The sequence below is a fragment of the Canis lupus genome, chromosome 24, assembly GCF_003254725.2.
Source record: "Canis lupus dingo isolate Sandy chromosome 24, ASM325472v2, whole genome shotgun sequence".
NCBI lineage: Eukaryota > Metazoa > Chordata > Mammalia > Carnivora > Canidae > Canis > Canis lupus.
The window spans coordinates 7,647,125-7,669,093 of record NC_064266.1 but is presented as its reverse complement, the minus strand read 5'-3'; the positions used below and the strand labels follow the sequence as shown (position 1 = coordinate 7,669,093).

General features: G+C 36.7%; 1 protein-coding gene and 1 long non-coding RNA gene across 5 annotated transcripts in view; one reads left to right on the top strand and one right to left on the bottom strand.

Moving 5' to 3' along the window:
* MACROD2 (mono-ADP ribosylhydrolase 2) overlaps positions 1 to 21,969 on the top strand; it is a 1,929,479-nt gene that overhangs the window by 1,139,507 nt on the left and 768,003 nt on the right. The window lies entirely within an intron of this gene.
* On the bottom strand, positions 10,880 to 20,211 carry LOC118352211 (uncharacterized). The gene is made up of 3 exons (XR_004808990.2): positions 19,936 to 20,211; positions 15,916 to 16,061; positions 10,880 to 11,036 (listed from the first exon to the last, which is right to left on the bottom strand). It is a non-coding gene; the product is annotated as an uncharacterized LOC118352211 (long non-coding RNA).

The following is a 21,969-nucleotide window of genomic DNA, read 5'->3' as shown; positions in this document are numbered from 1 at the left end:
CCCCCCTCCACACACACTTAAACCCTTCAGATGTCAGTAGTAAGCTTGGATTATCACTGATGTTTCTGAATCTACCAGCTATAGATCTATGGTCCAGTGACCTTAGTGTTCAATTAATTTGCTAGAGAGGCTCACAGAACTCAAGGATACACTTGCATTTACCAGTTTATTAAAGGATATGATAAAGGATATAGAAGACAATCCAGATAAAGAGGTATATAGGGCAGGGTCTGGGGTGGGAGTCCCAACCACAGGAGCTTCTGTCCCTATGGAGCTGTGGGGGGGGGTAAGGGGAGCTTTACCCTTCCAGTGTGGTTGTCTTTGCCAACTTGGAAGCTCTCTGAACCCTACACTTTTAGAATTTTATGGAGATTTCCTCTCATAGACATGATCAATCATTAACTCCAGTTTCTAGCCCCTCTCTGGGGGGTAAGGGGCAAGGCTGAAAATGTCAAGCTTCTAATCATTGCTTGGCCTTTCTAGTGAACACCCCCCCCTATAGGAGCTATCCAGGAGCCCACCAAGAGCTGCCTCATTAAAGCAAAAGATACCCCTAGTGCTCTTACCATTCAGAAATTTGCAAGGGTTTTAGGAACCCTATATAAGGGAAGGAGTCAAAGACAAGTATTTTATTAGAATAAGAAATCCTCCTAGGGTTCTTATTACTCAGGACATTTCAAAAGTTTTAGGAACTCTGTGTCAAGAACTGGGGACTGAGACCAATACATATTTTCTGTTATCTCATAATATATTTATTTAGTCAATTAAAATAAATGCATAGAATCTTAAGAGGAAAAAAAAAAAAAGGGCGCCTGGGTGGCTCAGTGGTTAAGAGTCTGCATTTGGCTTGGGGCCTAATCCCGGTATCCTGGGATCGAGTCCTGCATCGGGTTTCCTGCATGGAGCCTGCTTCTCCGTCTGCCTGTGTCTCTGCCTCTCTCTCTCTCTCTATGTCTCTCATGAATAAATGGATAGAATTTAAAAAAAAACACTATTATTAATATTTATAACTATTAATATTATCTTATTTATAATAATTAATAATATGATTGTTAGTATTACCAACTCATATTTGTATTGACAATACAGAGCACACCATAGACTTTTACTGCTCAGTAGATGCATTGAATTGAATTATACTAATTTTGTCACCACACTTAACTGTCTTAAATTTATAATCTAATCTCTAACTTTTCACAAATAGTCTTATATCATTATGGTTTCTCCAACTATGTGTCATTTTACAGCAAAGCTACAAAAATGGGTAAGGATTAACTAGTTAAGGTGGGGTAGTAGATATGTAGCAATATGGTAAATATGTAAGCAATATGATAAATGTTGTAATGGTCTGGACCAGCAATAAGGCTGTGCTACAACACAAACAACCTCAAAATCTCAGTGGCCTGCATTCAGAGACCCTGGCTTAAAACATTCCATCATCTCACAGTTGTGCTCTTTTGAATTGACAACCTGTTGAGCTGCTACAGAACAGAGACCTTGCAAACTAATGCATGAACTTTTTACTGTCTCAGTTTAGAAGTGACACACACCATTTCTGCTCCCATTTCATTGGCCAGAACTATTTGCATAGCCCTGCCTACCTGCAGAGGGACCAGGGAAATGTCCATAATAAATGAAATATTCGCTAGGTACCACTTTTCTACTTTTGGTTTAACTAAACCAAAAGCTTAGGGATCACAGCACAGAGGTCAGAGATTTCTGCTTTATTCTTATCTCTCCAAAGGAATTCATTTTTTTTTTCCGAAGGAACTCTTTAAAATTTTATTGGAGGTAAAACAAATAGTGTGATCATTTATTTATTCAAAAAATATTAATAAGATTTATCATGTACTAAGACTTTTTTTTATGGAAAGGGAGGGCCAGAAAGAGAGAGAAAGAGAGAGAATCTTAAGCAAGCTCCATGACCAGTGAGGAACCTGACACAGGGCTCAATCTCACGACCCTGAGATCATACCTGAGCTGAAATCAAGCCAGTTCCTTAACTTACTGAGCCACCCAGGCATCCCCTACCAAGATATTTTTAAGCATCTCCTAAGCCCTGGAAGATATAATAGTTGTCTTTAAATATATCATTTGTTTCCATCTCCCGCCTGTCCAGACAAATAAATAGACAAGATCATCATATCCATTGTATGATTTGAGAGCATTCTCTGATTCTCATCACAGATGTCTGAAATTCCATAATTAATGACTAATTTATGATGGTCAGGCATTGTCCTTTCTCTGCAATTTCCCTTTAAAATGCAAATACTCATGAGATCTGTAGAAAATTAATTTCCTAATACCCTAACATGAAGAAATTTATCAAATTACTTTTCACTTTGGCAGGATAAATTAGTAGAGGATGATAAAATTGCTTAGCACCTCAGCCTGAGGGAGGAGGGGAATTCGAAGGGGATCTGGATGAAGTTTGGGAGAAATAGAAAACACAGTGGGATACAAAGTTTACTTACCTCCCATTTTGCTAAGAAAAGATACTTTTTAAATAGAGAAGAAAAGTTATAGTTATACATAACTACCTAGAAATAAGGTAGTTATTTGGTTTTTGGATGTATTGTAGACAAAATTTTTCACTATCAAAAAAATAATACTCCTTTATTAATTTAAGATACAACATTCCCTTACATTTCTCTCCTCTGTCCATTCTTTTTGGTGGGGTGCCTTTTCAGTATATATCTACATGTTTACTTTAGGTTGTAAAAGGATAAAAGTAATCAATAAATTTAGTGGTTCATTTTACAGCGACACATCTCTTCTATGAATTATTAGCACAGCATTATTAATACTGATGAATGTTTAAATTTATGATTTCAATCATGATTCTTCTTCCTGTCTTATCGTAAAGAGTTTCAAATGAAAAATCTGACCAATCTTTCCTAGACCTAGAGCTTATTTGTGCATGTACCTTATTTCTTCCAACCTACTTCAAATATAATTCACTTATTTTCCTCCAATCATGAATTCCCCTGGGGCAAAATTCAAATATATGCAGATTTACTTGTGTATACATTCTCTGAAATCTTGAGAATGTTGATTCCAGATAGGCAAAAAATGTAGGCACCATGGAGGAGATAATTAGGAAAAGAATGAACTAGAAATAGGAACAGGGAAAAAAATTGAAAGAAAAGTCAAAGAGGGCACAGATTTTCTCAGGAAAATCTTGGGAAAGAGATAGTGGGTGTTGAAGAATGTACCCAGGTCTTGGAGACACAGTATTCTAATATGTGTGGCTTGAGAAATGAAGTCAGGCTGGTGAAATCAAACAACTGTATTATTTTGATTTCTGGGACAGTGCTGTGTCCTAAGAAAATTAAACAGGTATTGTGTGACTGGAAGAGGACTTCACATATACAGAATATTCATTTGAATGTATATTAACCTAAAACATACAAATGAAAGAGGTGAGTGTAGGGATGAAGACAGTGAGGAAAATATTCCTATTGCACAGGGACTGTTATTAATAACACTGATGTAAGAGACACTATAAAAGCATAAATATTATCTTATACTCATACTATCATTTCTCTTTATATACTATCATACTATCATTTGTTGTTTTTAAGTGAGCATGGAAATATTTTATAAGGATCTTTGTGAGTTTTTCTTGCTCTCTATTTCTTTCTTGCAATATGATCTTAAATTTCCTCAATGGCAAATTCATCAGCTTCACTTTTAGAAACCTAATCCAAGCCATTCAAAAAGGATCACAATGATTTCTGCCTTCAGCATCAGTTAAAAGGCATAGATTCATGTCTGTCAAAGATACTGGGTATTCAGGAAAACCCCTTTTAACTGACAAAACATAGTTTACCCAGTTTGGTGTTCTTTGAGGAAGAACATATAATAAGAAAATAGTGTTAATATAAAAATAATCATAATCTGAATATAAACCAGATTTTATTTAGGTTAAAAATGATTTTCCCAATAAGTGTAACTACTAATTGATATATGAATTTGATAGTTTTATGTGATTATGGACAACTAAAGTTAAGTGTTTTCATAGTGTATACCACTGTGATTTCTACTTGAGTGTCATGCTAGATGATGTATTGAGTGGAAAAAAATGTAAATCTTTGCTGGTAGAAAGCACCCAATATCAATAGAGATCCCTCAAAAGCAGATGGTTTTCCCTCCATGAGTCATAGGTTTTGAGAAGTAATGATTTCCAATGGAAAAGACAATGGACCTACAATTTCAGTGCTTCCACTAAGCATTCCAGCAATAAGCAAATTTGGAATTCTGTATTTAATTGTTTCACTGCAGTGTAGGTTTTCTTTTTAAAGCATAGTCAAGTTAAAACTTATTTTCTTATACAAGTTCCCTTCTGAGAGGGTTGCCATGACAATGAGTTCTCAGCCTGAAATTTTTAAATGCTGGTTTTATTTCATTATCTGAGTTTCCATTACAGACCACATCAATCAATGCAGTCCCTTCTTCAAGAAGACTTCTGCAGCATTAAAAAGATGACCTTTTAATTTGTTACCTCTGCTCCCCTGCCTAACATGGTACCATCATTTCCTAGCCAGCTCTTCATCTCAAAGCACCCTCTTCTGCAGAGCCATGGCGTGATCTTCTTTCCTCTTCTCTTTTTAAGCAACATCTAGTCTTGGTTCTCAGCTATCTCATTTATAAAGGATAATGCTAAGTCTTTGTGTCTTTCCTAGCGGAGGTTCTAACAGCTGTGTAACTAATGATACTATTAATAAATAACAAGAACAAAAGCATTTTTGCATTTGTACTTCGCTTTATAGTTTACAACAGTGTGTTCCTATACATCATCTCATTTGTTATTCAAATTGTCCAGCTAGCTCCCTGTGTTTCTTTGATTTAGCCAAAGAGGGGAGAAAAAGGCTAAATCAGGACTTTTTCTTTCCTCTTTCTTCTCTATGCTTGCCTTTTATAAGATATTCTAATTGGGTATAGGGGTACAAAATCTCAAATAATACTCTCATCAGGTCATTATTACTGGCAATAACAAGCGACCAAAGGTGGACAGCAAAGATGAGAAGGAAGGAGAGCATGGAATGATGATAAATTCACAAACCATGCCTGGAAAACTTGTAGTCATACACCTGAACTCAATCCATGCCTTCTGGTCAGAGACATGCTTAAATTAGATCATTTAGTCAGGAAATATAGTAATAAGAACAGCTAATATTTTTGAACCATCAGTTTGTGCCAGGCATTGTGTTTTACTCATTTAGTCTCTGAACAATCTGAGTTGGAGTGTTATTTCTCCCACTTTACAGATGAGGAATATGAGCCAGAAGGATCATAAGTAAATTGCTCAAGGTCTTACCTCTAACAAAAAGTAGAAGTGGGATTTAAATTCGGAAATTCTAAATTCAGTGCCTTTTCCCCTTTCCTCTGCTATTTTATGTCTTTTATTTGTATGTATGAATGTATTTATTATTATTGAAACTCAAGGCTCTCCAAAGTACTACCTTGTAAGGAGCTTTTAGTGAGGGTGATTTGAAACAATCAAAATGATTGTGGGGTGACTCAGGGGTGCTACTGGTATTTTGTGGGCAGGACTAGAGATGCTACAACATGTGGGCTGACTAGGGATACACTAAGAATCTGTTCCTTATCCTGCACAATGTTTTATGCATTGTTTTGCTCAACAGTCATATAAATAAAACCTATTTATAAACAACAGGGTACATTAAAAACAGACCTTTTGCTTTCAACATATTAGTGAACCACCATGAAAATTAAGGGAAGTTAGTACTTAGTGTGCTCAGCATTTTGCCAAGAGTGCCTGAGGAAATCATGCCATTGGTGGCCGCACCACTTATGGTAGTTGGCAACATAGTGCACTTGTGTGAGTCTGCATTTGCAGATGTTCCCTTCATTAGTATTTCCATGTAAGAAAGCAACTATCTGACTACTTCCTTTCTTGCTGTTTAATTCACTGTGTATGACATTAGGCAATATGTAGTCATGCCTGAATATATACATGTTGAAAACAGAACTTGACGTTGTCACTTTCCTTTTATATCTCTTTCATATTACCCCTGTGGCATTATATTGATTTTAAAAAATTGATGTAGCGTCTTGATTTGGGTTCCCCTGAAAGAGACCCTGAAACAAGGGTTTGTGTACAAGTACTTTATTTAGGAGGTTAGGACAGAGAGTACTGACAGAGGAATGGGGAAGTGAGAGATGGAAGGGAAGGCAGCCAAGAGTCAGCTTATAAGCAAGTTACCACTGTGGACAGCAGAAGCTCACTCCTGCCATGGAGCACTGAACAAGTCCCCTCTAGGGAATGGGGGAAGCTGGGCCATTTATCTTTCACTTCCACCTGTGGCTATTTGAGGACTGCTCCTAGAGGATTAACTCCCCAGCCCTTCTTGCCTGCTCCTTGGCCAGGCTGAGAGAATACCCTGAGGTAGAATCCCATAAAGGGATTTGCTGGAGAATGTTGTGGGTGGGCAGGTACTGGAACTCTGAGTTCTGGGAGGATGTGGGTGGGCCACTGGCACCTTCTGCTTAATGTATGTAGGTAAGAAGTACTATTTATAGATGTCATTTCAGCATACTCAAGAGGGCTTTTCAAAATATTTATTATATAAAAAGGAATATTGGCTCTGACTGAATGAGAACGCTTAGGTTAAGTTAAACTGATTTTCCAGTAGGGCAATATGCTAAACACACATTGTCCAGAGATTTTTATTCTTGAACTCAGGCATCCAAATCCTCTGCTTCTGTAAGTATAGTGTGATATAGAGGTTTACAAGCATGGTAATTAATGTGACTAGTGTTGTAACCTATGGAATGAACAGACTTATTGAAAATGAAATTAATTCTTAGGTAGTAAAGAAATAGTATCACAATATTGTGTCACCTTGGTTGAATTTTTTTCTCAACATCTCACAACACTAAGTTTTGATTCATCATGCAAACAGCAGAAAAGTTGGCTGCCTAAGATCAGATGTATGTAAAATTGTTCATCAGTTAGAAGATATGATACATATTGAGGGTAAACAATTTGATTAGATAGCTATATTTGATTTTTTTTTCCAATATAAGGATTTTTCCAAATCATGTTTTTTGGGGGAATACATTATCTTCCATTTTCTTTAAAAATCTTACAGGGGTGCCTGGGTCGCTCAGTTGGTCATGCATCTGACTCTTGATTTAGGCTCAGGTCATGATCTCAGTGTCCAGGGTCATAAAATGGAGTTCCTCCTTGGGCTCTGCACTCAGCAGAGTCTGCTTGTCCCTCTCCCTCCTCCTCTGCTCCTCTCTCTGTTCATGCATGCATCTTTTCATGCATGTATTCTCTCTCCTTCTCTCTCTCTTTCTTAAATAAATTAAGAGTTGTTGTTGTTTTTTTTTTTTAAAGTTAGAATATGCCTATGATCAGTTCTTTCTGTATGGGAATCTGAATCTTTTTGCTTCATCTTTTATAGTCTGAAAAATTATTTTTAGTCACTTGTGCATTCTGCAGATGTAAATCTACTAGCAAAGACCAAGGAAAGTATATTTAGAGTGAAAATATAAAACATCTCAATTTACCCAGATTTGTTCACTTAATTATTTTCTTTTTATCAGACTAGGGGACATTCCCAGGAAAATCATTACTGGTTTCTACAACAGTATCTTCCAGAGGAGATACTAGCCCAGCACACTGTCAAAGAAAGTATATTACGGTGAAATTTGTATAGAAACTGTAAACAGATTTGCAATGCAAACGTTCATCTTGAGTGTTTTATTTTTCCCTGACCTGAGTAGCAGTTATTAGATCACTGTATCATGAGGAAAATAGTCAATTCAAAACATAGACCATAGAGTCCTGAGCCTGCCATTAGATTTGAACAACCGGGTAATTTTGGCATATATCTAGGGGGTTAATAGTCTAGAGCAAAGGCAGCAGCTTTAAACTGTCTATTTTTTCTTGCAAATGTTCAGATATGTTTTTCAGAAGAGCAATTTCAATGTATAGAATCAAAGCTATTCTTAGGCTGTTAAACTGAGAGACTAAAAGAGCAAAACAAATAAAACCAATACCACTTTTAAAATAAAAATAAACCTGTCAGTATCAAGAAAGCTTTCTAGACTTGTTTATATACTATTCAGTAGAAATATAAAGAGGATTTTTTTTTCATGGAAAATGTGTTACAGATTGAGTTAAAGACACACCCTAGCTATCTTTGTTTTGAATACTTACACACTTCTGAAAAGTGTAGAAGATGAAATGTTTGCTTAGTAGGTGTCTCATGGAAAGACTATAGTGTTTTAGTTATAACCATGGCTTAAGTATAGCAGTATATTAACCACCTAGATCTTTGTCCCTGTGAGCTGAATAACTTTAGGGCAATCTTTCTATCTCTTCTGAACCCATTGTTTGGGAAATGTCCTTGCTGCGACTCAAATGCTTAAAAATAACAGAAAAATGCATAGAAATAAAAATATAACAGACAATGATAAATAATGATAGTAGGTTCATCCTAATATTTTCATGAAGCTAAAATGTGACAATACTCATAATAAGGTTCTTTAGTGGTAATTTGTCCAACAAATATGTATTGAGCAACCATTATGGTCTAGTCACTGTTCCAAGTACTTGGAATATATTGATGCTTGTGGAGCTTACATTCTACTGGAGTAATTTTTATCAGAACTAGTAGTAAGATTAGTACTATTGTTATTAAATGGTTTGACAACATTTCTAGATGCTGTGGATTTTATTATTTTTACATCCCTGGGAAATTATCTCACCATTATTGTATTTTTACCTTATTTCTTTGATTCTTGAATTTTAGAAAAGCTAAGAAAGTAATAGAGCAATGTATAGCTTCAGCAAATGGCAGTTCTATGAAATGGCAATAACGTAACTCTTGGGTAATATGCATCCATAAAGATGATTATGTGAGTAGTCCTGTAAGGACAGCAAGGAATCACAAAAGCAATTTTTAAAATTATTTAAAAATTTTTCAAGTGCTCCTAATTTTATTTTTTAAAAGATTTTATTTAGTTATTTGACAGAGAGACAGAAAGAGCACAAGTGGGAACAGAAGGAGAGGGAGAAGCAGGCTCCCCACCGAGCAGCAGAGAGCCCAACTTGGGGCTGGATCCCAGAACTCTGAGATCATAACCTGAGCAAAAAGTAGATGGGCAACCAAATGAGCCACCCAGGTGCCCCAAGTGCTCCTAATTTTAGAAGCAAAGTCTCATAGATAGAGCCCTCAGATATTCTGAATATAGTAAATATAATTCCAAATGTAAAAAAACAATGCTGAACAGTGAAAAAAAACGCAGGAAATCTCAATAATATCTGATTTGCCCCCAAGGATAAGTGTTTTGTCTTTTAAATTGAAATATCAAAAAGCAAATGATTTCACACAAATACACTAATAAGCAAATATACAGGTTGGTTTTTGTTTTTGTTTTTGTTTTTCCCCATACATGCTTCTCTGTCCATTGGCTGATCCAGGACTAATTGGTGCAGGCTGGGAAAAATCATAAAGAATGCACTGTACTTTCAGAAAAGGCCTCTCACATCTTAAAGAAATTACAACGGCTTGTACATCAGTTGCAATGTTTAAAAATGAGTGTGAATCTACATACCTCACAGTCTAAAGTACAAAAGCCTCACAGAGTGCTGCAAAATACATGCAAAAATGTGAACAAAATTTGAATTTAACTTTCTCTTGCAACAGGCAGGGGGGATGGCTCTGTATTGAGTTTGCATAAGCTAAGATCTCTTGTTTATGCCTTTCAGGGAAGACGAACTGCTCTGTCAACTCTTTCAGCTTCCAGTTTTACAAAATATTGCTTATCTGATTAACTGCAATTGCCAGTACTCTAATCATGTGTATTCATGAGTATTTGTGGGTCGAGGTCAAGGGGGAAGGAAGGCTAGCTCTCCTCCAATATTACACAGTATTATTCTTGGAGGAAGTCTTATCTTGTCTGTTTTATACTGGTTAATGTCTATTGTTTATATCATTCATAATATAAACATTAGAAAAAAAGATGTACATATTTTAAGATGATCTTACTACTGCTCATTTAATAGGAACACAATAACAGAATCTGGTGACTTAATATGCAAGGGATGTATTTTATATCTGGAAAGCCAGGATACCAAGGAGGTTTTTCAATTGCCTCATTTGGATCTTAAGGTATGGAAGGCTCTGAGGCGTGGAGGGTTTGTTGGTTGATGCCTCACTGATCTGCAGACTAGTCTGACTTATATGGCTGAATAGGCAGACACTTCCTTCCCTTCTCCCCACTTCATGTGTATCACTCCAAATGTTATGGTTTTGGACAAAAGCATAACATTCCTAGAGAAAGTAGTTCCAGGAATTCCAACAAATTTTCTCTGCTAAAAAGTCTAAATAAACTCTCAGGATTTGATTATACCTTTGTTATTAAGAATTTTAACTAACAACAAGAAAAAAGAATTTTAACTAACTCAATCCTAGTATAACATGTTTTTTAAATTATGGGTATTTGAAACTGTCTTTCTTTTAAACAATGGTAAAGGCAAACTCTGTAAACATTACTTACTCTGCATTACCTAAAATCTAATATATCTGGTGATAGACACAAATTAAGCATGTACTTGCCAATATTTCCAATTAGCCTACTGGTTTACCTGCACACATTTGAATACTGTAAGCCATTACTTTGGAGAATTGATTCAAACTCAAACTCAGTAGAACCATCCATATTGTATATCTGTGACAGTTTCACCAAGATATGATATCATGGACTTGCTGTAAATAATTCAGAGATGTGACTTCATTAATTCACTACAATAGTAGCTATTCACTATGATAGTATTAATATGAGACATGGAGAATAAGTATCTGAAGTGGATAATTCCATATTTATTCTATGCCTTCATTTGTATTCTAGATTATACTGTTTTGATTTAAATAAAGAGAGAGAAATTTTCTTAAGGTTCAATCTTAGCTGTCTTCTTGTGAAGTTGATTTCTTCCAGGCTTAAAACTTGCATCCAGTGTAAGAGTTCTGACATGTTGCATCAACACCCTTCTATTGCTTTAAACAAGAAAATATATATCATCAATTTCCTAAGACAAGTGAGGAGAATGCTTTTATGGTACTCAAAATGTATTTATATTATTCCGTTAGAAAAAAAAAATGTCAGGGGCTAATTTGGGGGCCAGGCACTGCCAATTTTATTGTTCTAGTCACACAACTTGTGTGACAGCATTTCCAGTTTTGACAAATTTGGCTTAAATAATAATCAAATGAATGTCCAAGCTTTAACTATGTATTTTTCTAAGGACCTATACAGTAAAGAAAACCTAAAGATACTATACTTCGAGACAATTTAAGAAGCAGTTTGAAGAATTGGATACTTCAGCTCTAGATAATACTATACCTCTTTCTAAAATAACTATGACTTGATGGCATGAGTAGAAGTGTCCAGATATTGTGAACCACAAGCTAGAATCACATCATGAATCAATTTGAAGAACTACAAAGACATATACTTTAAATGCTAACAAATCATCTTCTCTCAGTGTCAAAGGTATTACTATAATTTAAATGTGACTTCTTTGAAAGCTTCTCATTAGTACATTGGAATTCTAAGGAGTACATTGGTAAGACTGTAGCATAGTAACTGAGATGTACAAACATGAATGTAAATATATGTGTATTATGCACATGCATATGTGTTTTGTAAATCCCCCATTACTTCTCTGAGTTATATCATAGCTGATATAAATTCATTGCATTGTTTTATGCCTTTGGAACACCTTGATGTTGGTATGGTTTCAGAATGATTTTGTGATATCCTTGGAAGAAAGCTGATCTAGGAATTTGAGAACTAATATTTGAGTCCTGGCCTTTCTGATTGATTGCTGTGTAGACCTATCTTTTTTCATCTGTGAAATGAGGATAATAAAATCTGCCCTTAATGATATCAGTGGAAAAGAACAAGTGTTGAGGATGTGGAGAAATCGGAATCCTTATATACTGTAGGGGGAATGCGAAGGTGCATTCGATATGGAAAACCGGTTTTCAGTTCCTCCCAGGTTAAACGTAGAGTTATACCCCAAGAAAACATTCCAGATGTCCATCAGTTAATGAATGGATAGACAAAACATGGTCCATCCATAGAATGGGATATTATTCAGCAATAAAGAGAATGAAATACTAATACTTGGCTATTACATTGCCGCAGCTTAAAAACATTATGCATGAAAGAAGCCAGTCACTAAAGGCCACATGTTGTGATTCCATCTGTATGACATGTTCAGAATAGACAGAAAGTAGACCAGGGCTTGTGGGTAGGAGATAAGGAAGAAATGAAGAGTAACTGTTAACAGGCATAGAGTTTCTTTTTGGAGTAAGGAAAATTTCTGGAAACAAATAATGATGATGTTTATACAACTCTATGAAAATACTAAAACAAAAAACAAAAAAAACACTGAATTACACACTTCAAAATGATGAATTTTATGTTATATGAATTATATCTCAATAAAAAAGTTTAAAAACCCTGTCCTGCCTCTATCAGAGAATTGTTGTAAGAATGAAATAAAACTGGAAAGTTCCATAGAAACTAAGTCATATTCAATCATCCATGCCAGTGCATAGAGAAGAACACAGGCTTCAGTGTTTGTAACTATATAGGGTTTTATGAAAATTATCTTTATGTTCAGTCATGGGAAAAGTCACATAGAGGGCTAAGGTCACTCAGGACACTCACTGTGAAGAGCTTTACAGAAAAGATATAAACTGCACAAAAAATTTATTTGAAAGAATGGAAGGCACAGAAGGGATGTAGAGAAATAGAGCTTTCTATTTCTATAGACTATAGGACTTGCCACTATATACTTTCCATGTTAATAGTCATTGTATTGTTAATGGAAAAATCCTGACTGGACTACAAAACCATGACAGTCAGAAGCTGCACTTGGTTAATCTCCATTTCTTCGCACCCTGGACATAGTGCCCTGCCTATGGTAAATGCTCAACTAAGACGAGATGAGCTTTCTCAGACTTTTTCTTTCCTTTCTTCTTCTCCTCCTCTCTCAGGCCCCACTTCCTCCTCCTCCTCATTCTGCTCCTCCTCCTTCTTCTTCTATCAACATTTTATTTAGAACACTATGTAAAGTCTACAGGCTACCAAATGGACTTCAAGCAGCACCCTCTGAAAGCCTCTAATGTTATCTATTTCTTGTTTAAATGAAGGATGTAAACTCCCCTCAGGAGGCCAGGCAGAGGTAGGATTGAGTTCAGTTCATTCCATGTTGCATATAGGCCACTATGGTGTGTTTTCTCCCAGACTGTCTTTTCTCAGGGCCATTCTCTCCAACTCCCCAGGTGTGATTACTGTACAGTCCTCCCTATCCTTCTTTGCACTCATCCAACTTGAGCTCCCTGTAGTACTTGACACCAGGACCACTCCTTTAGGACTCTTGTCTCTCTTAGCTTCCAGAATAATTCTCCACTCTCTTTAATTCCTTCCTACTTAGTCGTTACTTCTTAGTAAGTCCTGGCAGCCACCTCTCTGGCTTCAGCCCCCATGACTTTCCTTATTTACCCTCTGCTCTTTTTTTTTTTAAAAGATTTTATTTATTTATTCATGAGAGACATAGACAGAGAGAGAGAGAGAGAGAGAGAGAGAGAGAGAGGCAGAGACATAGGCAGAGGGAGAAGCAGGCTCCATGCAAGGAGCCTGACATGGGACGGGACCCCTGGTCTCCAGGATCCCACCCCAGGCTGAAGGTGGCACTAAACTGCTGAGCCACTGGTGCTGCCCCCTCTGCTCTTCTTGTACAGCGAAATAGCTTTCCTTAGCAGTATCAGTCAAACCCTAAAACTTTGGCAGTGTTGGGGCTTTAGTTACTAGTTATGAGGTTCTGATTCCCAGATGATAGCTCTAGCTAAGACCTTTCTCTTGATCTCCATAACTAAATATACAACTACTTTTTGGAAAATTTCATCGTGTGCCCTATAGTACCCTCAGTCTTAGTGTGACTGGGGTAATCTGCCTGGATTCCTGTAAGCCAAGGCTTTTGTGAATATCCCCAACAGAACCCTGATGTGCAGTTGGAAATTCAGGAGTCATTCCAGATTTCTCTATCTCACTCCTCTCCTTCCAGTGAGTCACCTATTGTAGTCCTTTTGACCTCCTTAATATCTCTCATACCCTTCTGCCTTCTCCCTAAAGCAAACCCTAAACAAGTATCTGGGTTTGAGAAATTTATTGGGGACTTCATTTTTCCCAGCAAGCACCATGATGCAGTAGGAAAATGAGATGGGAAAGAGGAAAACCTATAATGGGTGTGACAGTAAGGAGATTATTACTAATGGAAACTGGAGCAGTTGAGCCATGGAATCTCTGAGAAGCCATGAATTGTCCCACCAGGTGATAAGGAAGCTTGGGTATTTCTCTACCAACCTGCCCTCCTTGTTAGATGTTGCCCCCTGTACAGGAGGAAAAATAATTTTCCCTCTACCTTCTAAGTTCTGGCTTGAGACTCCTGTAATAAAATACAGATCAACAAGAGAAAAACAAATAGAAGTTTATTAACAGGGATTCCTGTGTGGCTCAGCGGCTGAGCATCTGCCTTTTTAGTTCAGGGCATGATCCCGGGATCCTAGGATTGAGTCCCACAGCAGGCTCCCTGCAGGACTTTTTCTTTCCTTTCTGCTTCTGTCTCTGCCTCTCTCTGCTTCTGTCTCTGCCTCTCTTTCTGCATCTCTCATGAATAAATAAATAAAATCTTTAAAAAAAAGAAAGAAGTTTATTAACAGGTATACCCTATATATACATGGGAGACCCAGGAAAAACTAAGTAACTCAAAGAATTGGCTTAGAATTCAGGCTTAAGTATCACCTTAATAGAGGAAGGAGAGAGGGGATAGAGGTCTCCTAAGGGAGAGTAAATTATTTTTAGGAAAGAGGATGGGTTTTGGAAGAATAGGTGGGAGATATAATAGCTTGTGACAAAGTTTATCTGGATGTGGTATCAAAGTTAACTTTGTATATGCCAGAAGATCCTTGCATATGTCACCCTCTGTGTCTAGAAAAATCTTCCCTCTTCCTTCATCTGGGTCATTTGCTCACCTCACCTTTTGGATCTCAGCTCTGTCTTTTCTTCCCTAGAGAAGTTTTGCATTTATATTTGTATGATTATTTGAATATTTTCTTCTTTATCCCTCAATCACAAGCTCTATGAGGGTAGGGAAAAGGTCAGTCTTGTTCACCACTAACATCCACAATTGAGCATATTGCCTAACACATAGCAAGAATTTAGAAAATATTTGTGGAATGAATGTGGATGAATAGATGAATGATTAATATATGAAAGCCTAATTTGTTCATATCAAGACCCAATGACTATTCTAAAGAGATGGTGAAATGCAGTTTTTCCTACAGAAGGTGGGAACATTTCCTGTTTTTGTAAAAACAGAAGGCATCTAAGTAAGGGAGGACAGGCATCAGAATTTTAATTTTGAATTCAAAAGAAATCAGGAACTCTTTTAGGTTTATGAAAAAGGGGGAAGGAATCAGAGGATCAAAATAGATAAATAGAGTGTCCAAAATTCTATTTATTTAACCACTTGCAATATTTCAATCAAAATGAATTCCTCTGCCATTGAAAAGCTGTCATGTTTTCATTTGCTGGAAAGTGACAAAGTTAGATAAATGATAATGCCATGTCTTTGTTCATTCCTTGGTTAAAAATCCTTAGACTTAAATGTTCCTCAGTGCAAACTCTCACTGAATGAACATGAAGAGTATTGTTCTACAATATGCCACTCAATGAAATTGCAGCGCATTTGGCACCACTGAGCATCTTAGAAGAAAGAAAACAACAACAAAAGCCCATAAAACAAATTGTGACCCTATAAACCTTAATGAAGGACTTTGGAATACAATGAAATGTTACACTAACTTTAGAGAAGATTGCAAAGATTGAGAAAAGTTGGATTTTCAGATGACCTCCTTGTTCTCAATGATATTTTATTAATATATGCGTTTCTTCTTGCTTCCTTCTTCCTGTCTTTTCTTTTTTCATCATCTTCATTTCCAAGTGAATAGCTTTAAAAAAAAAAAAAAAGAAAGTCAGTACTCACTTTTTCTTTTTTTTTTTTTTAATTTTATTTATTTATTCATGACAGACAGAGAGGGAGAGAGGGAGGCAGAGACACAGGCAGAGGGAGAATCAGGCTTCATGAAGGGAGCCGGATGTGGGACTCGATCCTGGGTCTCCAGGATCCAGCCCTGGGCTTTAAAGGCAGAGTTAAACTGCTGAGCCACTCTGGCTGCCCTACTCATTTAATTTTCAGACTTAAGAGATTGATTCTTGGGCATCAAGATACTATTCTAAATTTTTAAATTAAGAAAGCTCCAGGTACCAACCTAAGAAATACAACTACCCACCACACAGTTAATTAAATGTCTCTGAATTGCTACTATTTGAGGTTGATAAGCCCCACGTATGAATTCTTTGGCTCAAAGCAGGAAGTTATATTAAGAAGACAGTAGAAAGGAAGAATAATTAGATAGTCTTTTGTAAGAAGGTGCATAAATGGTGTCTGTGTAGCCCTGACTAACTCTGTTAGTCTGTTTATTTTAAGATTCAGTCATTTGAGGTGTTTGCTCTTATGTAGATTTTAGGCACCATGTAAACAAAAGGCTAATGTAAAGATCATTTTGGTGCATGAATTTCTGTGAATTTTGAGCAGATATTCTAGGCTCCTGTTTTATTTGTACCTCTGGGCATTTTTTTTAAATGAAATTATATATATTGCTACTTTAAAAACTCATCTTGATGTTTGTTACAAACCACAGTATTTGAGATTGTACAGAAGGAGGTACCAGTCAGGATGGCCCAGGTCATGCTGAAGTGACTCCAACATTTCAGTGGCTTACAACCACAGATGTTTAGTGCTCATGCAGGCTGCAGGTCCATCATGGGCAGCTATAGCGCTGTTTAAGCATCACCTTCACTCTGGGACTAGGCTGACAGGGCTGCCTCTCACTAGGATATAGCCTGTCATAGCAGCCAAAGTGAAAGAGAGAAAGCAGTTCTTAAAGCTTCCACACATCGCTTCCCCTCCCATTTCATTAACTAGAACAAGTTTTATGGCCATCCCTACATTCACTAGGACAGGGAAACAAGGAAATATAATCATCTCTCAGGGAAAAGGTACCAAATATTTGTGAATGGTCTACCACTTACTTCTTCATTTTCTTTTTTTTTTTAATTTTTTTTTTTATTTATTTATGATAGGCACACAGTGAGAGAGAGGCAGAGACATAGGCAGAGGGAGAAGCAGGCTCCATGCACCGGGAGCCCAACGTGGGATTCGATCCCGAGTCTCCAGGATTGCGCCCTGGGCCAAAGGCAGGCGCTAAACCACTGCGCCTCCCAGGGATCCCCACTTCTTCATTTTCTTGGATGTGAACACCACCAGAAAGATTAAGCAACTTGCCTAGGATCACTGGCAGAGCTGAGATTAGAACCAGATTCCTGTTTTCACTTCCCTTCAACACCCCTCTGTGCAAAGTTGTGGACAGGCTGTTGTAGTCAGAATTATAAGAGAAGGATGTCATCTAGAGAGGTCGTCTACTCACCAGGGCCTGTCTCATGCCATGGTATCACTTTGACATAGTCAGCACATTTTCTTTTAGGATCTGTAGGTCCAATATTTGCTTTTGTTACAGTATTCAGTATCAGTCAAAAATTAATCATGGAATCAGAGCCATTATAAATTTTGGTGTCAGGAATTATATTTAGATTTCTTTTATTTATATATTTATTTATGTATTTATATTATATTGATATATTATATTTATTATAGGAATTAGAACTTAAACAACTTAAACCACGTGAGAGGATCTGGGCAAATAAGGTCCCAGAAGCTCAAAGGAGTCACAAACCAATTACTCTGATAAGCTGAGTATTTGCAGATGTGCATCTGGCACCAAAATAAGTCACCAAAATAAGATGGTAAAGAGAAGATTTGTGAGAATCTTATGGGAATCATGGCTTCTATGTAGCTATCAGCACTATAGGACTACTATTAAGTATCTGTGGCTGGCCTGGGGTAACTGTGAGTCAGCAGGCTCAGAAATTGGTAGAGGAGAGTGAGAACCAACCTGGAACTCATAAACCCCTATGTGTAAGATTGTAACTGCATCTAACCATTACAACCTTCAGAGTGCAATGGCTGCCACTTTGCTTCTGCCTTTCAAATCTAACTTGGAAATCATATAGGACAGGGATTCTAGAAACAGTTCCAATTTAACCAAGCAGACACAGAACAACCTTTCACACATTCCAAGTTTGAAGAGGCCTAGGCAGACTCATATCAACAAAACGTACTAGTTTCTTCCTATTGCTATGATGAATTACCACAAGCTTAGTGGCTTATACCCACACAGATTTATTATCTTAAAGATCTGGTGTTTACAGATTCAACATGGATCTTTCTAAGCCATTATCAAAGTTTTGGCAGTACTGTATTCCTTCTGGAAGCTCTAGGGGAGAATCTAAGGGTTGCTTTTTCTAGCTTCTAAAGGCCATATCACTGCAACTTCTGCTTCTGTCATCACATCCTCTCTCTATCTGATTCTCTTGCCTCCTTCTTCTCCCTTAAGACATTTATGATTACATTGGACCCATCCAAATAATCTAGGAAAATCCTTCATCTCAAAATCATTAACTTAATCACATCTGCAGTCTTTTTTGCCATCTAAGGTAACATATTCACAGATTCTGGGGATTGAATGTGGACACCCTTGGAAGGCCAGTATTCTATCATACTAACTTATATGACATTCCTGATGGTCTATAGCAGGGGTTGGCAAAATAATAATATGTGGGCCAAATCTGGACCATTGCCTGTTTGTATAAATAAAGTTTTATTGGAAAATAGTCATGCTCTTTTGTTTATGTATTGTCTGTGGCTACTTTTGCCCTATGACAGCAAAATTGAGTAGTTGGAACTCAGACCATATGACCCACAAACAAGAGATATTTACTAACATTTTACAGCAAAAGTTTCCTGACCCCTGGTCTATAGGCCAGAAAGTTGATTTGTGGATTTAGAATAAGAAACTTGGGAATACAGCAGTTGCATAAACTTCAGATTTGTAAGATAATGTATTATCTCCCTATGTTAAATCTATGTGCAAAGCTAAATGATCAGGTTAACTGCAATGGGAACAGCTCACACCATTTGTAAGACAACGAAGACTAGTATGACTAGTTATAAGCATGGAAGCTACCACCTGCACCATAACCATGGGCCTCCCCTCTGGGCTGGAAACTCATGACCATGGGTGAGAACATCCTTTCCCTTGAGGCAACTGTGAACAACTGATACAGTCTCGTTCTTCAGATTCTCTTCTCCATGATAAAAGTCAGTCTTTATTCCCATTGAATAAAAGAGAACTAATAAGGCTACAACCACAGGCTATTCACTATGATTAGAATTTGAGTATTACCTCAAATTGCTCAGCCACCCAGGCAAAGCTTAAAGTGGATTGTTTTCTTTTATCACAGGGTGATTTCATTTATTCAGTTTCATTTTATCTAATTTTATTTTCAAAAGTAACCTTATTTTCTTTTTTTTTAAAGATATTATTTATTTATTCATGAGAGTCACAGAGAGAGAGAGAGAGGCAGAGATACAGGCAGAGGAAGAAGCAGGCTCTCTGTGGGGAGCCCTATGTGAGACTTAATCCCAGGACCCCAGTATCACACCTGAAGCTGAAGGCAGAGGCTCAACCACTGAGCCACCCAGGGGCCCCAAAAGTAATTGTATCTTCAAATTTTATAGATCACTCTTCTCTATCCTTGTATCACTTGCAGATGAATTTTTCTTGATATAAATTGTGAGACTTTTATTATTTTTCTTTCCATCATGCTTCCATTAAGTTAGTTCCAACATGAAGGAACACTTACCTTAAAAATGCCTTTTCCACCTGGAAGGAAATGAGGCCATTAATGAAAACTTCAATGGTAGTTTTAACCTGGTTATGTGGTTTATCTCTCTGTGCCTTGTGAGACAAAGGAGTATGATTAAGAGATATTTGATACTTTCCTTCAGTTCAAAAAAAAAATATTTGTGAATGGTGCAAATTCCATTAACTATCTTCAGGACTTTTCATCATAAAGGAAGATCAAGATGTGTCAGAGGAAATCATTAATAACTTGCTGGGTGTTCAAATGCAAAGTGATCTTTTGGAATGTTCATTGTCTTTGGTTTTCGAATAATTTGTTGCTTAGCAGCATAGTGGGGAAGAGTGAGTCTATAGAGCAAACTGAATAGATTTGAATCACACCTCTCCATTTGCTAACTGTGTCACTTCATCAAGATGGGTCAAATTCTGAGCCCCCATCTTCTCATCTGTAGAGCAAGGACATAAGTAGATCTTCCCTCAACAAAAATCTAGGAGTTCAAATTGTTCATACATGTCAAATAGTTATAATAGTACTTGCTAATATGTACATTAGTTGGTCCCTTCATCTAACATACAAGGTGCTAACTACTCTACATTATAAGCATGACAGTAGCTCTGTGAGATTGGTATAGTTATTATTTTTTTTTAATAGACAAAGAAATTGAGGGTCAAAACATTTAAATAATTTGCTGATGGTCTTAAGTCTGGAAAACTGCAGAGCTAGAGATAAAGTTCAGTTCTCTCTGATTACAAACACCAAGCCTGTGGACTTAACCTACCGTTTGTAAATCATCTATTACTTGAATTGTGAACCATTTAAGGCCAAGGCATAGCATTCTTTAGCAATTCAGAAGCTGGTAACTAAATGAAGACAATATAGGGGTACCTCAACTAACTGAAGCCCCTGGGAATATATTATCTGGACAGTCTAGTTTTCCAGAAAGCATTAGGTATTTGCCAAAACTTTAAAATAGCATTTAATTTGGAAAGAACTCACTGTAAAATATATTATACATTTCCCTGCCTTCTTAAACAGATTGTATTGAATATGATTTAATGTTATGTTGACATAGTCATTTATCATTATGAACTTTATTTTTATTCTGTATTCTAATATAGGGATATTTTGAGAGTTTATTGTAATAGAGAGGGATGTTATTGACCTGGATTGTTATGCATTTTTAAATTATTGTGCTTGATTTATAAAGTTTTAGATGTTTCATGTCCCAGTGGTCACTACTTGTCAGTGTTCCTGTTTGTACTATCAGTCTCTCAAAAGTCCACCAGAAAAAAATCTGTTGATCAAGGAAAGGTGGGTTTGGTAAAACACTTTGTAAAATAACAAATCATCATCTTGATAGTCTTGATAGTGTTTCAAAATGAGGAAATTTGGGTAGAATATTTATAGTGTAGAATATGAACTGGGTGATGATTTGAACTTGAGTGATTTTAAGGTGGGTCTTACAAGACAGGAAAATGCCTGGCATTTGGTAAACTTTAGTGCCATAATAGCTGTGGAGGTGGGCAGAGCATGATGAGAGATCTAAAGTTACCTTTGAAGATTAAGCTGTTGGTCTTAATAAGTGAGTTATTTCAGTTGGTTTACAGTTGTATTTTACAAGAACATGTATTTCCTGGACTAAGAAGCTAAGTGATCATTTCTGGTTCCAATATCGAGATAGGCAAGAATGTTTGATCCCAGGGTTGTGTAGTACAAGGACAAAAGAATATATTGATTTGGTTTATCTCTCGCCTCTATCACTTGGTATTGAAAGTAAATAACCGGAATTGTGAGTCCATGGAGAGTTGATATAAACTAAATGGAAGCCTAAGAAATAGACTTATGCACATGTATTTTGTGCTTAAGCAGAAACCCACTGTTTTCTTGCTTAATTCCTGGGTGGCTTCCTAATGTCATGTAACCAGCATTGTCAACTAGCTGAGTATCCATTAGGTATCTGTTACTATACTGTGAATAATACATGTGTAAGGTCTAGTAGAAAGTGAATAATTCTACAAAATAGTGCTTGTTGGT